This window comes from Vulpes vulpes, chromosome 1, assembly GCF_048418805.1.
Source record: "Vulpes vulpes isolate BD-2025 chromosome 1, VulVul3, whole genome shotgun sequence".
Taxonomy (NCBI): Eukaryota; Metazoa; Chordata; class Mammalia; order Carnivora; family Canidae; genus Vulpes; species Vulpes vulpes.
The window spans coordinates 112,428,396-112,443,175 of record NC_132780.1 but is presented as its reverse complement, the minus strand read 5'-3'; positions in this window follow the sequence as shown (position 1 = coordinate 112,443,175).

Below are 14,780 nucleotides of genomic sequence, written 5' to 3'. Positions count from 1 at the left end.
TCATCACTGTCTTTGCCACCCAATGCCACCACAATACTGTCCCTCCTCTTGTCTCTCATCATCTAGAAACCAAAGAGGCAATACCTGGAACACTACAGAGCATTTCTAAATGCTTTAGGTTCAGTACCATGGCCAGTGTCTCCAAAGACTTGCCCATGTGTAACATACCATATTGTATATGTGAAAGCTGCTGAGAGAGTGGATTTTATGAGTTTTTATCTGTTTGGAAATCATTTCACAATATATACATATACCAAATCGTTATGTCATACACTGCTGAATATCAACTGTATCTCAATAACATTAGGAGGAAAAATATTTTGAATAGTACCCTATGGTAATGTCCATTTGTTCACAAAAAACAACCTGTATAACTTTTGACATTATTTACAGTGATGACTATTTTCTAATTTTATTTGCATTACTATTGGCTTAAACAAAATTTTAAAAGTGAAATTATTTACTTTATAGATAAATATCTTATAAGGTAAATGTAAAACAGTATCGAACACTTTCTGAATTCCTACATTATACTAATTTTATTCATTTTACAAAAAAATCACTAAACTATGAATTTTATTGTTAGTGAGGACCAGATATTACCCAATATTAATCCAGATTCTGTTTTGTCCTATTAAGTAGGGTGAATAAAACACTAAGTGAAATTTTTTTGAAGTTATAAAAGCTATAATGATACTACTAATTCAGGGACACATCTTGAAAACCATTGGTTTAGATAGGCACAAGTGTTCTAAACTCTGGTTGCAACACTACAATCACTGGGGATGACTTTTTTCCTTGTATTTGTATTTATTTATAATTGTGGCAAAATTTATTTATGTTATACATAACATAAAATTTATCATCTTAACCATTTTTAAGTGTGCAGTTCAGTAGTGTTAAGTATATTTACATTATTCTGCTAATCTCCAGAAGATATTTTTGCACCTTGCAAAACTGAAACTCTGTACACAATAAACAATTCCCCATTCTACCCTATCCCCAGCCCCTGGTAATTACTATTCTACTTATAGTCTCTATGAATGTAACTACTCTGTATACTTCATACAAATAGAATCATACAATATTTGTCTTTTGTGACTGGCTTCTTTCACTTAGCATAATGTTCTCTAGGTTCATATATGTTGTAGCATGTGTCAGGATTTTCTTCCTTATTAAAGCTATGTAATAATATGCTACTGTACATATAACACACTCTGTTTATCCACTTAGCCACTGATAGACACAAAAGTTGCTTCCACTTTCGGCTATTGTGACTAACGTAAGAACACGGGTATAAAATTACATTTGAGATCTTCCTTCCAACTCTTTTGAAATGGAAAAAAACTGGGTGGTATGGTAATTCTAGTTTTAATTTTTTGAGAAACCACTATATTGTTTTCCACAGTGTTTTCTGTACCGTTTTACATCTCCCCCAACAGTGCACAAGTATTCCAATTTCTCTTAAATCCTCTCCAACACTTGTTTTTTCTATATAACATTCTAATGGATGTGAAGGGACATGGAATATTTTCTATGAAATCAAAGCACACTGAAATTAAATGATAAATGAAAACTCATTCATTATGAAATTGAACACTAATTTTTTTTCATATGAAAAAGGGCTCAAAGATAGTCCTGGTTGTTCTTGGTCCATTCTTATTTTCTGATTTAAATTTTCAAGTTAGAATTTTAATTTAGTCTTATAGTTATTTGGGAAAAATACACATGATTACTTAAACACAATCTTTATTTTATCACAAAAATCAGTATTGAATAAATAATGCTTTTACAATGTTATTAAAACAGTGATGGCTATTAATGTCACTAAATAATGCATCCCAAGTAGTAAAGGAAAAAGAAACATAAAAATAAGAGACTTTTCCTCAGACCTCATTTTTACAAAATCTGCATGTTGTTATCAAATGCTATTTTCTAGGTAAATTTTATAATCATACCTCCATTAACTAACTAGCTGTATGACTTGGGGCAAGACTTTTATTCTCTCTATGTTTTGGCTTCTAAAGAATCTCCCAAGAAAATTTTCCACCCCCATTGTGTGTTTGTGTGTGTGTGCGCTAGTATAGCACTTTCTTTCTTTCCATGTAGAAGTAATTCATTCTATTTTATCACTACATATGTTTGATTTATGAATGTACCTTTTTCATCTTTTTTTTAATAATGAGATACAATTGTTATATACTGCTGTATTATTTTTATCCACCTCTCATTTTGATAATCTGTGAGTTCAATTATCCTGGGATGAAGGATATTTTACCTGAAAGAATTTTAAGATAAAGAAAAACAAAGGTCAGAAAGTTACCTTATATCCTACAGTCCCCTGGGTTAGCAAAGAGAGAGTTTCTATGTCTCTCCTGGGAAATCTATGTCTTTGTGGTGCTTTTCCCACTTTGAAATACTTGTTGAGCTAATAATAATTCCATCTTAAGTACTCATAAGTGGAGAATGGATATACTTAGCACTGAGAGGAATTACACATAAAGGACTCACTATATGAAATTTTAAAATTGGATATAGCACCTGAACAAATCAATACATGCATATGAACAAACCGGTAGATATTATTTCCCATCTTATTTGTAAATCAAAGCTGTATTTCTCTTCTTGAGACATTTTAGAAATATTTTTTAAAAGTGAAAATATTTTCAAATAGTAGAAAGTACACACATGTTGCTGGATGATTCACTTTGGAGATGGATATTGTGAAACTATTTTTTTTTAATAAAGGCCTGGCTGAAGACAGGGGGAGATGGCAAAGTAGGAGGATACTGGATACAGTAAGGATGCAATTACATATATAGTACAACTCGCTCTGAGAACAACCTGAAGACTAGCAGAACAGTATAGTAGCGACAGAGAAACAGGAATCAACCCTGCAGCACAACAACCCACATGCTGGAGGGGTCTCGCAGTGACAGAGGTCCTCCCTGAAGAGTGAAAAGTTCAAGCCCAACATCAGCCCCTCCTGCCCTCAGGACCTGCACCTGGAAGACAAAACTCCATAATGTCTGGCTTTGAAAATCAGCAAGACTTAACTCCAGGAGCTTTGAAAATCAGCAGGGCTTAAGTCCAGGAGAGCCTGTGTACAATATCACTCATCCCAAGACTCGGTGCAGATGCAGCAGTTTGAAAAGTGCCTAGACCATACATGAAGGTTTACTGACTAGTTTTAGAGCCTGTGCTAGACGGGCAAGGGCAAGGATCTATAGAAACTTTCTCTGGAATGGAAGCAGGTGCCATTTTGTTTGTGTCCCTTCAGGCTAGTTGGCTTGATGCTGGTAGGCACCAGATCTGACACTTTCCATCTACTTTGTCAGACCTGTTTGTCCTCCTACATCCCCCTGAAATGTTTCCTTAAAGTTTCGATTTAGAATTCTAAAGAATGAATTTCCATTCCACTCTTTTGTTTTATTCAGCTCTAAGAAGTATTTCTGTGTTTGTGGATTCTTACAGAGATTTGGATGAAGTTTTTAATAGCTGACAATTTTATAAGTGGTAATAAAGATTTTAAAATGACAATTAACAGTAAGTCCTTAAAATATGCCAGAAATTGAGTTCTTTTATACATGCTTAATTTACAAATATTGTAATGTACATATTTTGTCTCTTTTTGCCATCACAAGAACTCTTGAAGTAAGTACTATTATTCTCTCTCCTTTGTTTTTTTTTTTATAAATAATGTAACAGAGGCACAAAGAAGCTAAAAGACTAGTAGGCCACACAGTAAGTTAAGTGTTGGGGTCAAGATTTAAATCTATTTAGTATGACTTGAAAATCTAGGGTCTTAATTGCCACATTATACTTTGTGCTTAGGATTCCTTCCTTTTCAGGTGGCAAAACACCATATTCAAATGGCTAAAGAATAAAAACTAATACATGTGGCTTCAAACACAAATAAATACATTGGTTCACACAATATCCTTGAGACTTGATAAAGCCTTCTCCATTTCTCATTCCTATTTCTGTTTTGACTCCATTCTTGAGCAAACTCTCCTCTTGAGCTGGTAATGTCTCTGATTTTACCCTCTCAAAATACCCCTCATAAATTGCGGAGGAGGGATGCTTTTTCTTGAAATAGTTCCAAGGATATATTAAATCACATGCTCACATTTAATCAATTACTATTACTCTAGAATCAGTGGGTCTGGGTTACCAAGTCTTGGTCACCTGCTCATGCAAAGTTCATAGAGTATACTTTAAAATGTGCACGCTAAAATATCTGTGATGGAAAAAGTATTCATGTTGTTCACTGTGCCCTTCAACCATGAAGGACAACCATGAACCAAGATCTATTGATGATTGCCAGCCTTCTCCATAAATAAAGGAATATGTAAATTATCATTTAGCTCTTGAACTTTCAAAAATGAGCCATTACTCTTGATTCTTGTTGCATATATAGCTTGTACTCTATTAGTTTGATGCTACTGCACCTGTACTAATCCACTTGATGGCTCACAAAATAATCACTAAATAGATAAACTAAGAGAAAATCCTTTTCTTGTATTATAGATTTTCAATGATAAACAGAAAAAAAGTGGTCAAGCAATTCTCACTCCCGTAGACAGATACAATGAACTGATTCATTTTTAGTCAGTCAATAGTTCTATTCAAATTTAAGTAATATGTGATAGCAATTATCTTTTTATGTTTAATATCACATATTGATATTATGTGATTTCCAACATTACCATCTGAAAAAAGGACAACTTTTTATCATAGTATTAACTGTATATTCCATTTTTTAATATTCAGAGCAGTTATGTGACTCATGACAATCTCTCTACCCTTAGGAGCATATCTTATTTAGAATGACACATTTATTTTTTTAAAGATTTTATTTATTTATTCATGAGAGACACACAAAGAGAGAGAGAGAGAGAGAGAGAGAGAGAGAGGCAGAGACACAGGCAGAGGGAAAAGCCGGCTCCATGCAGGGAGCCGGACATGGGACTCGATCCCAGGTCTCCAGGATCATGCCCTGGGCCGAAGGTTGTGCTAAACTGCTAAGCCACCAGGGCTGCCCGACATTTATATTTCTGATCTTTTCTCTGCCTTTGCATCCAATAATTAATTTCCATTGTTTTTGGACAACTTGATTATTTTGCCAACAAGGTTACTCTGCTTCATTTTTAAAAAACATGCCACTAACTGACAGCATTTTATATTAGATAGTAAGTACACTGATGAACAAGAACAAAAGTTTTTGAAGCCAAATAAATTTTAGTTTTCAGTTATTCATAAGGTTTTCCTATCTCCACTTTCCTTTTACATAATGCTTACAAATTTTTCCCCGCACATAAAAATTCATCTTCTGTATTTACACTGGAACACCAAACACCCTCACCTTTTATATTATTCTGAGTTGTAATATTTATGTGATCATTTTCATCAGGCAGCCAGTTAGTCAGTAAACCAACAAAATTAATCTCCTACAAAAGTAACTATTCCAGTATAAATGGACAGGATAAATGTCATCAAGTTGTGCAATGGGACACTGACACACTGACCACTAAGAATACATCAAGAAAATACCATTTGGAGCAGCTTATACACCTAAGAGCTACAAAATGCATGGATCGCTCATTCTCTTGTCATTTCTTTGGAAGTGTCTTCTTTGGCCAAGCTTAGCTGGATATACCATAGGAAAGTGTCTGAAAAGTGTGTTGGGAGGCCTGTAACTTGTATATTTAATGAAGAACATGCAGATTCTTACCTGCTGAAATGAGAAGGCACAAGTCACCCACATAGAATCAGCAAGTAGCTCCCTCAGCTTCTGAATTCATTTTAAGGGAAATGAACCTCAAGGTTGATTTGATTGAAGGCACAGTTTCCAATACACTCACACAAAGGAAATAAAGTTGAAAGATTTATTACTTACAAATCCTAGACTTGAAATGGGGAGGTATGAGGCTCAATGAGGACTTGAGGGCCAGTCCTCCATCCCAGGTAATGAGAGAGGACGAGATAGAGAAGGGTAGCAAGCCCCCATTACTTATAAGCTGGCTGGGGCAGAGGCCACTAATTTTACATGGACTCAACCCTAAGTGGTTATTTTAAAGGTGACCCACAAAAAGCAAAGCAGCCACTTGTAGCAGGAATCACAAGCTCAAGTGTTAACCAAATGTCCAGACTCAGTGTGATCAGCATTGTAAGACAGTAAAATACCTAGGCAGCAACTCAAAATAGCTGTTTTTTCATCACATGAAGTGAAGAGGTAAAGCAACTATGATATACTTCCCTAATTACCTGTAGGGTAAGGAGGGGTATTTCCTGGGGAAAATAAGGCCAGTGATCCAGTATAATTTTCTTGTAAACAAAACTGGATTTCAGGCAACTGCTGACTAATAGTGTATTTTAGGAAAAGAATCTTTACCTTTGAAATGCTTTGAGCAGAATGCCCATGATTTGGGAATGCCTAAACACACCTAAAATCTATAGATCTATGAGCCATGTCTCTCTGGACAACATCACATATATACTGATGTGAGCCTTAAATCTCATTATATTCCTCTTACCTTATTCTGAGCTATAATCTGTGTGTCCAATGCATAAAACAAGAACTGGAGAATCCTGCTAAATATACCAGTTTTTTTCTTATTGTTTCCATTCCATTTGATTGCTTGTAGTATTGAAATTACTAAAGTTTGATACTTAGTAGGTTTTCAGATTTCTTTTGAGTTTGACTTGACAACCTGGTCCTTTATTTTACCTCTGAGCTCTTTTGTTTTTTAATATTTTATTTATTTACTCATGAGAAACAGAGAGATAGAGAGAAGCAGAGACACAGGCAGAGGGAGAAGCAGGCTCCATGCAGGGAGCCTGACGTGGGACTCGAACCCCGGTCTCCAGGATCATGCCCTAGGCCAAAGGCGGCACTAAACTGCTGAGCCACCCGGGCTGCCCAACCTCTGAGCACTTTTAATTTAACATCCAAACACACACACACACACACACACACACACACACTCACACACACGTACATATTTTAGTAATATACAGTGATGAAATAAAACTATAAAACTTAAAGAATAAAGAATAGAGAATTCAGAATGATGGTTAACTTGGGTAAGAGAAAGTACAGGGATGGGTTGATAGGAGGGCAAAACAAGGTGTTTAGAAGGAGATTAGTGTCAATATTTTAGTTTTTCTTTGGAGTGTTATTTCCTGGATGCTTGCTACATTAGCAAAAATAAAAGCACAATGAGGTATCACTTATTAGAATGGCTATCATCAAAAAGATAAGACAACAAATACTAGCAAGAATTTGGAGAAAAGGGAACCCTTGTGCACTTTGGTGAGAATGTAAATTGATGCAGCCCACAGCAAGAAACAGTATGCACATTCCTCAAAAAACTAAAACTAAAACTATCATATAATCCAGCATTCTCACTCCTGGCTATATATCCAAAGAAAATGAAAACAAGGTCTCAAAGAGATACCTGGGGGAGGAGGGGCAAGATGGCGGCAGAGTAGGGTCTCCAAGTCACTTGTCCTCAACAAATTACCTAGAAAACATTCAAATCATCCTGAAAATCTACGAATTCAGCCTGAGATTTAAAGAGAGACCAGCTGGAACGCTACAGTGAGAAGAGTCCGCGCTTCTATCAAGGTAGGAAGACGGGGAAAAAGAAATAAAGACACAAAAGGCCTCCAAGGGGGAGGGGCCCCGCGAGGAGCCGGGCTGAGGCCGGGGCGAGTGTCCCCAGGACAGGAGAGCCCCGTCCCGGAGGAGCAGGAGCTGCACCGACCTTCCCGGGCGGAAAGGGGCCCGCAGGGAGTTGGAGCAGGACCTAGGAGGGCGGGGACGCCCTCGGGCTCCCGGGGACACTAACAGGCACCTGCGCCCCGGGAGATGCGCCGAGCTCCCTAAGGGCTGCAGCGCTCGGCGGGACCCGGAGCAGCTCGGAGGGGCTGGGGCGGCGGCTCCGCGGAGGGGGCTGCGGGGCTCCGGGAACAGCTCAGCGGCGGCGGCTCGGGCAGAGGAAGAAGCTCCGCGGAGGGGGCGGCGCGGCTCCGGGAACAGCTCGGCAGCGGCGGCTCGGGCGGAGGAAGAAGCTCAGCCCGGAGGGGGCGGCGCGACTCCGGGAACAGCTCGGAGGGGCTCGGGCGGCGGCTCCGCGGAGGGGGCTGCACCGCCGGGAGCGCGAATCCAACAGCGCAGGCTCCAGAGCACAGGGCGCCGGGACACAGCCCAGGATCCGGCCTCCCCCCGGGACAGGCAGAGGCCGGGAGGGCCCAGGACAGCGAGGACGCTCCTGCCTGGAACTGAGCAGATCAGTGGCCCCGCCTGGGAGCCTCCAGGCCCTGCAGACGGAGAGCCCCGGAGCTACTGCGGGGGCTGACTTCAGGGTCCCAGAGCTGCCCCCGCCACTGTGGCTTCCTCCCGGGGCCTCACGGGGTGAACAACCCCCACTGAGCCCTGCACCAGGCAGAGGCAGAGCAGCTCCCCCAAGTGCTAACACCTGAGAATCAGCACAGCAGGCCCCTCCCCCAGAAGACCAGCTAGAGGGACAAGTTCCAAGGGAAGTCAAGGGACTTAAAGAACACAGAATCGGAAGATACTCCCCCGTGTTTTTTTTTTGTTTTTGTTTTTGTTTTGTTTTGTTTTGTGCTTTTTTTTTTTTCTTTTCTCTCTTTCTTCTTGATTTCTGATTGCGTCCCCCACCCCCCCCCCTTTTTTTTCTTTTTTCTCCTTTCTTTCTTTTTCTTCTCTTTTTCCCCCCCTTTTTTTCTTCTTTCTCTTTTTTCTTTTTCTCTTTTCTTTCCTTCTCTCTCTTTTTCTCCTTTTCCCAATACAACTTGTTTTTGGCCACTCTGCACTGAGCAAAATGACTAGAAGGAAAACCTCACCTCAAAAAAAAGAATCAGAAACAGCCCTCTCTCCCACAGAGTTACAAAATATGGATTACAATTCAATGTCAGAAAGCCAATTCAGAAGCACTATTATACAGCTACTGGTGGCTCTAGAAAAAACCATAAAGGACTCAAGAGACTTCATGACTGCAGAATTGAGATCCAATCAGGCAGAAATTAAAAATCAATTAAATGAGATACAATCCAAGCTAGAAGTCCTAACGACGAGGCTTGACGAGGTGGAAGAACGAGTGAGTGACATAGAAGACAAGCTGATGGCAAAGAGGGAAACTGAGGAAAAAAGAGACAGGCAATTAAAAGACCATGAGGTTAGATTAAGGGAAATAAATGACAGCCTGAGGAAGAAAAACCTACGTTTAATTGGGGTTCCCGAGGGCGCCGAAAGGGACAGAGGGCCAGAATATGTATTTGAACAAATCCTAGCTGAAAACTTTCCGAATCTGGGAAGGGAAACAGGCATTCAGATCCAGGAAATAGAGAGATCCCCCCCTAAAATCAACAAAACCCGATCAACACCTCGACATTTAATAGTGAAGCTTGCAAATTCCAAAGATAAGGAGAAGATCCTTAAAGCAGCAAGAGAAAAAAAGTCCCTGACTTTTATGGGGAGGAATATTAGGGTACCAGCAGACCTCTCCACAGAGACCTGGCAGGCCAGAAAGGGCTGGCAGGATATATTCAGGGTCCTAAATGAGAAAAACATGCAACCAAGAATACTCTATCCAGCAAGGCTTTCATTCAAAATGGAAGGAGAGATAAAGAGCTTCCAAGACAGGCAGGAACTGAAAGAATATGTAACCTCCAAACCAGCTCTGCAAGAAATTTTAAGGGGGACTCTTAAAACTCCCCTTTAAGAAGAAGTTCAGTGGAACAATCCACAAAAACAAGGACTGAATAGATATGATGACACTAAACTCATATCTATCAATAGTAACTCTGAACGTGAATGGGCTTAATGACCCCATCAAAAGGCGCAGGGTTTCAGACTGGATTAAAAAGCAGGACCCATCTATTTGCTGTCTACAAGAGACTCATTTTAGACAGAAGGACACCTACAACCTGAAAATAAAAGGTTGGAGAACCATTTACCATTCAAATGGTCCTCAAAAGAAAGCAGGGGTAGCCATCCTTATATCAGATAAATTAAAATTTACCCTGAAGACTATAGTGAGAGATGAAGAGGGACACTATCTCATACTCAAAGGATCTATCCAACAAGAAGACTTAACAATTCTCAATATATATGCCCCAAATGTGGGAGCTGCCAAATATTTAAACCAATTAATAACCAAACTGAAGAAATACTTTGATAATAATACACTTATACTTGGTGATTTCAATCTAGCTCTTTCTATACTAGATAGGTCTTCTAAGCACAACATATCCAAAGAAACGAGAGCTTTAAATGATACACTGGACCAGATGGATTTCACAGATATCTACAGAACTTTACATCCAAACTCAACTGAATACACATTCTTCTCAAGTGCACATGGAACTTTCTCCAGAATAGACCACATACTGGGTCACAAATCGGGTCTGAACCGATACCAAAAGATCGGGATAGTCCCCTGTATATTCTCAGACCATAATGCCTTGAAATTAGAACTTAATCACAACAAGAAGTTTGGAAGGACCACAAACACATGGAGGTTAAGGACCATCCTGCTAAAAGATGAAAAGGTCAACCAGGAAATTAAGGAAGAATTGAGAAGATTCATGGAAACTAATGAGAATGAAGATACAACCGTTCAAAATCTTTGGGACGCAGCAAAAGCAGTCCTGAGGGGGAAATACATCGCAATACAAGCATCCATTCAAAAACTGGAAAGAACTCAAATTCAAAAGCTCACCTTACACATAAAGGAACTAGAGAAAAAGCAACAAATGGACCCCACCCCCAGCAGAAGAAGACAGTTAATTAAAATTCGAGCAGAACTAAATGATATCGAGACCAAAAGAACTGTGGAACAGATCAACAGAACCAGGAGTTGGTTCTTTGAAAGAATTAATAAGATAGATAAACCATTAGCGAACCTTATTAAAAAGAAGAGAGAGAAGACTCAAATTAATAAAATCATGAATGAGAAAGGAGAGATCACTACCAACACCAAGGAAATACAAACGATTCTAAAAACATATTATGAACAGCTGTATGCCAATAAATTAGGAAATCTAGAAGAAATGGATGCATTCCTGGAAAGCCACAAACTACCAAAACTGGAGCAGGAAGAAATAGAAAACCTGAACAGGCCAATAACCAGGGAGGAAATTGAAGCAGTCATCAAAAACCTCCCGAGACACAAGACTCCAGGGCCAGATGGCTTCCCAGGGGAATTCTATCAAACGTTTAAAGAAGAAATCATACCTATTCTACTAAAGCTGTTTGGAAAGATAGAAAGAGATGGAGTACTGCCAAATTCGTTCTATGAGGCCAGCATCACCTTAATTCCGAAACCAGACAAAGACCCCACCAAAAAGGAGAATTACAGACCAATATCCCTGATGAACATGGATGCAAAAATTCTCAACAAGATACTAGCCAATAGGATCCAACAACACATTAAGAAAATTATTCACCATGACCAAGTAGGATTTATCCCTGGGACACAAGGCTGGTTCAACACTCGTAAAACCATCAATGTGATTCATCATATCAGCAAGAGAAAAACCAAGAACCATATGATCCTCTCATTGGATGCAGAGAAAGCATTTGACAAAATACAGCATCCATTCCTGATCAAAACACTTCAGAGTGTTGGGATAGAGGGAACTTTCCTCGACATCTTAAAAGCCATTTACGAAAAGCCCACAGCAAATATCATTCTCAATGGGGAAGCACTGGGAGCCTTTCCCCTAAGATCAGGAACAAGACAGGGATGTCCACTCTCACCACTACTGTTCAACATAGTTCTGGAAGTCCTCGCCTCAGCAATCAGACAACAAAAAGACATTAAAGGCATTCAAATTGGCAAAGAAGAAGTCAAACTCTCCCTCTTCGCCGATGACATGATACTCTACATAGAAAACCCAAAAGCCTCCACCCCAAGATTGCTAGAACTCATACAGCAATTTGGTAGCGTGGCAGGATACAAAATCAATGCCCAGAAATCAATGGCATTTCTATACACTAACAATGAGACTGAAGAAAGAGAAATTAAGGAGTCAATCCCATTTACAATTGCACCCAAAAGCATAAGATACCTAGGAATAAACCTTACCAAGGAGGTGAAGGATCTATACCCTAAAAACTATAGAACACTTCTGAAAGAAATTGAGGAAGACACAAAGAGATGGAAAAATATTCCATGCTCATGGATTGGCAGAATTAATATTGTGAAAATGTCAATGTTACCCAGGGCAATTTACACGTTTAATGCAATCCCTATCAAAATACCATGGACTTTCTTCAGAGAGTTAGAACAAATTATTTTAAGATTTGTGTGGAATCAGAAAAGACCCCGAATAGCCAGGGGAATTTTAAAAAAGAAAACCATAGCTGGGGGCATCACAATGCCAGATTTCAGGTTGTACTACAAAGCTGTGGTCATCAAGACAGTGTGGTACTGGCACAAAAACAGACACATAGATCAATGGAACAGAATAGAGAACCCAGAAGTGGACCCTGAAATGTATGGTCATCTAATATTCGATAAAGGAGGAAAGACTATCCATTGGAAGAAAGACAGTCTCTTCAATAAATGGTGCTGGGAAAATTGGACATCCACATGCAGAAGAATGAAACTGGACCACTCTCTTTCACCATACACAAAGATAAACTCAAAATGGATGAGAGATCTAAATGTGAGACAAGAGTCCATCAAAATCCTAGAGGAGAACACAGGCAACACCCTTTTTGAACTCGGCCACAGTAACTTCTTGCAAGATACATCCACAAAGGCAAAAGAAACAAAAGCAAAAATGAACTATTGGGACTTCATCAAGATAAGAAGCTTTTGCACAGCAAAGGATACAGTCAAAAAAACTAAAAGACAACCTACAGAATGGGAGAGGATATTTGCAAATGACATATCAGATAAAGGGCTAGTTTCCAAAATCTATAAAGAACTTATTAAACTCAACACCAAAGAAACAAACAATCCAATCATGAAATGGGCAAAAGACATGAAGAGAAATCTCACAGAGGAAGACATGGACATGGCCAACATGCACATGAGAAAATGCTCTGCATCACTTGCCATCAGGGAAATACAAATCAAAACCACAATGAGATACCACCTCACACCAGTGAGAATGGGGAAAATTAACAAGGCAGGAAACAACAAATGTTGGAGAGGATGCGGAGAAAAGGGAACCCTCTTACACTGTTGGTGGGAATGTGAACTGGTGCAGCCACTCTGGAAAACTGTGTGGAGGTTCCTCAAAGAGTTAAAAATAGACCTGCCCTACGACCCAGCAATTGCACTGTTGGGGATTTACCCCAAAGATTCAGATGCAACGAAACGTCGGGACACCTGCACCCCGATGTTTCTATCAGCAATGGCCACAATAGCCAAACTGTGGAAGGAGCCTCGGTGTCCATCGAAAGATGAATGGATAAAGAAGATGTGGTTTATGTATACAATGGAATATTACTCAGCGATTAGAAACGACAAATACCCACCATTTGCTTCAACGTGGATGGAACTGGAGGGTATTATGCTGAGTGAAATAAGTCAATCGGAGAAGGACAAGCAGTGTATGTTCTCATTCATTTGGGGAATATAAATAATAGTGAAAGGGAATATAAAGGAAGGGAGAAGAAATGTTGGGAAATATCAGGAAGGGAGACAGAACATAAAGACTCCTAACTCGGGGAAACGAACTAGGGGTGGTGGAAGGGGGGAGGAGGGCGGGTGTTGGAGGGGAATGGGTGACGGGCACTGAGGTGGACACTTGACGGGATGAGCACTGGGTGTTTTTCTGTATGTTGGTAAATTGAACACCAATAAAAATTAATTAAAAAAAAAAAAAGAGATACCTGTACACCCATGTTTGTTTCAATATCGCTTACAATAATCAGGATATGGACACAACCTAAGTGTCTGGAAACAGATGAATGGATAAAGATGATGTGCTATGTATACAATAGAATCTTATCCAACTATGAAAAAGAAAGTAATACTGCCATTTGCGACAACATGGATGGACCCTGAGTGAAATTAAACAAACAAATTCAAGACAAATACTGTACAGTATTACTTGTATGTGGAGTCTTAAAAAAAGCCACACCTACAGAAACAGAGAGTTGATAGTAGTTATTTTCAGAAGCTGGAGATGTGGGGGGAAATAGGAAGAAGGTGACAAAAGAGTAAGAGTAAAGCTTTCAGCTTTTGATCTAATGTAAAACATGGTGACTATAGTTGATAACACTATATCATTAAATTCGCTGAGACAGACCTTAAATATTCTCAACAAAAAGATAAGTATGTGAGGTGATGGATGTGTTCATTACCTAAATGGGGAAATTTTTTCATAATGTATACGTAATCAAATCACTATGATCTACACTTTACATATTTTGCAGCTGTATATGTCAATGAATCCTCAATGAAACTCAATAAAACTCATAAAATAAAATAAAATAAAATAAAAGGAAAGAAAAAATACCTATGTACAAATATACATACATAAATATCAAAAGTGGACCCATCCCAGTACCACTATATAGTCACATCCTAATAAATCAATGAAGCAACTAGATGGAAATAGACATTTCCAGAAAGAACTACAAAAATTATGATGACATATAGGACAATATCTTAATTAAACTTTAATTCCTAATATTTAGTATCGTAGCTGCTATTTGGTATGAATTCCTTTTATATATGATTTAATTTAATAGAAATGAACATTTAAAAAGAAACTATTACAGAAAAAATCAG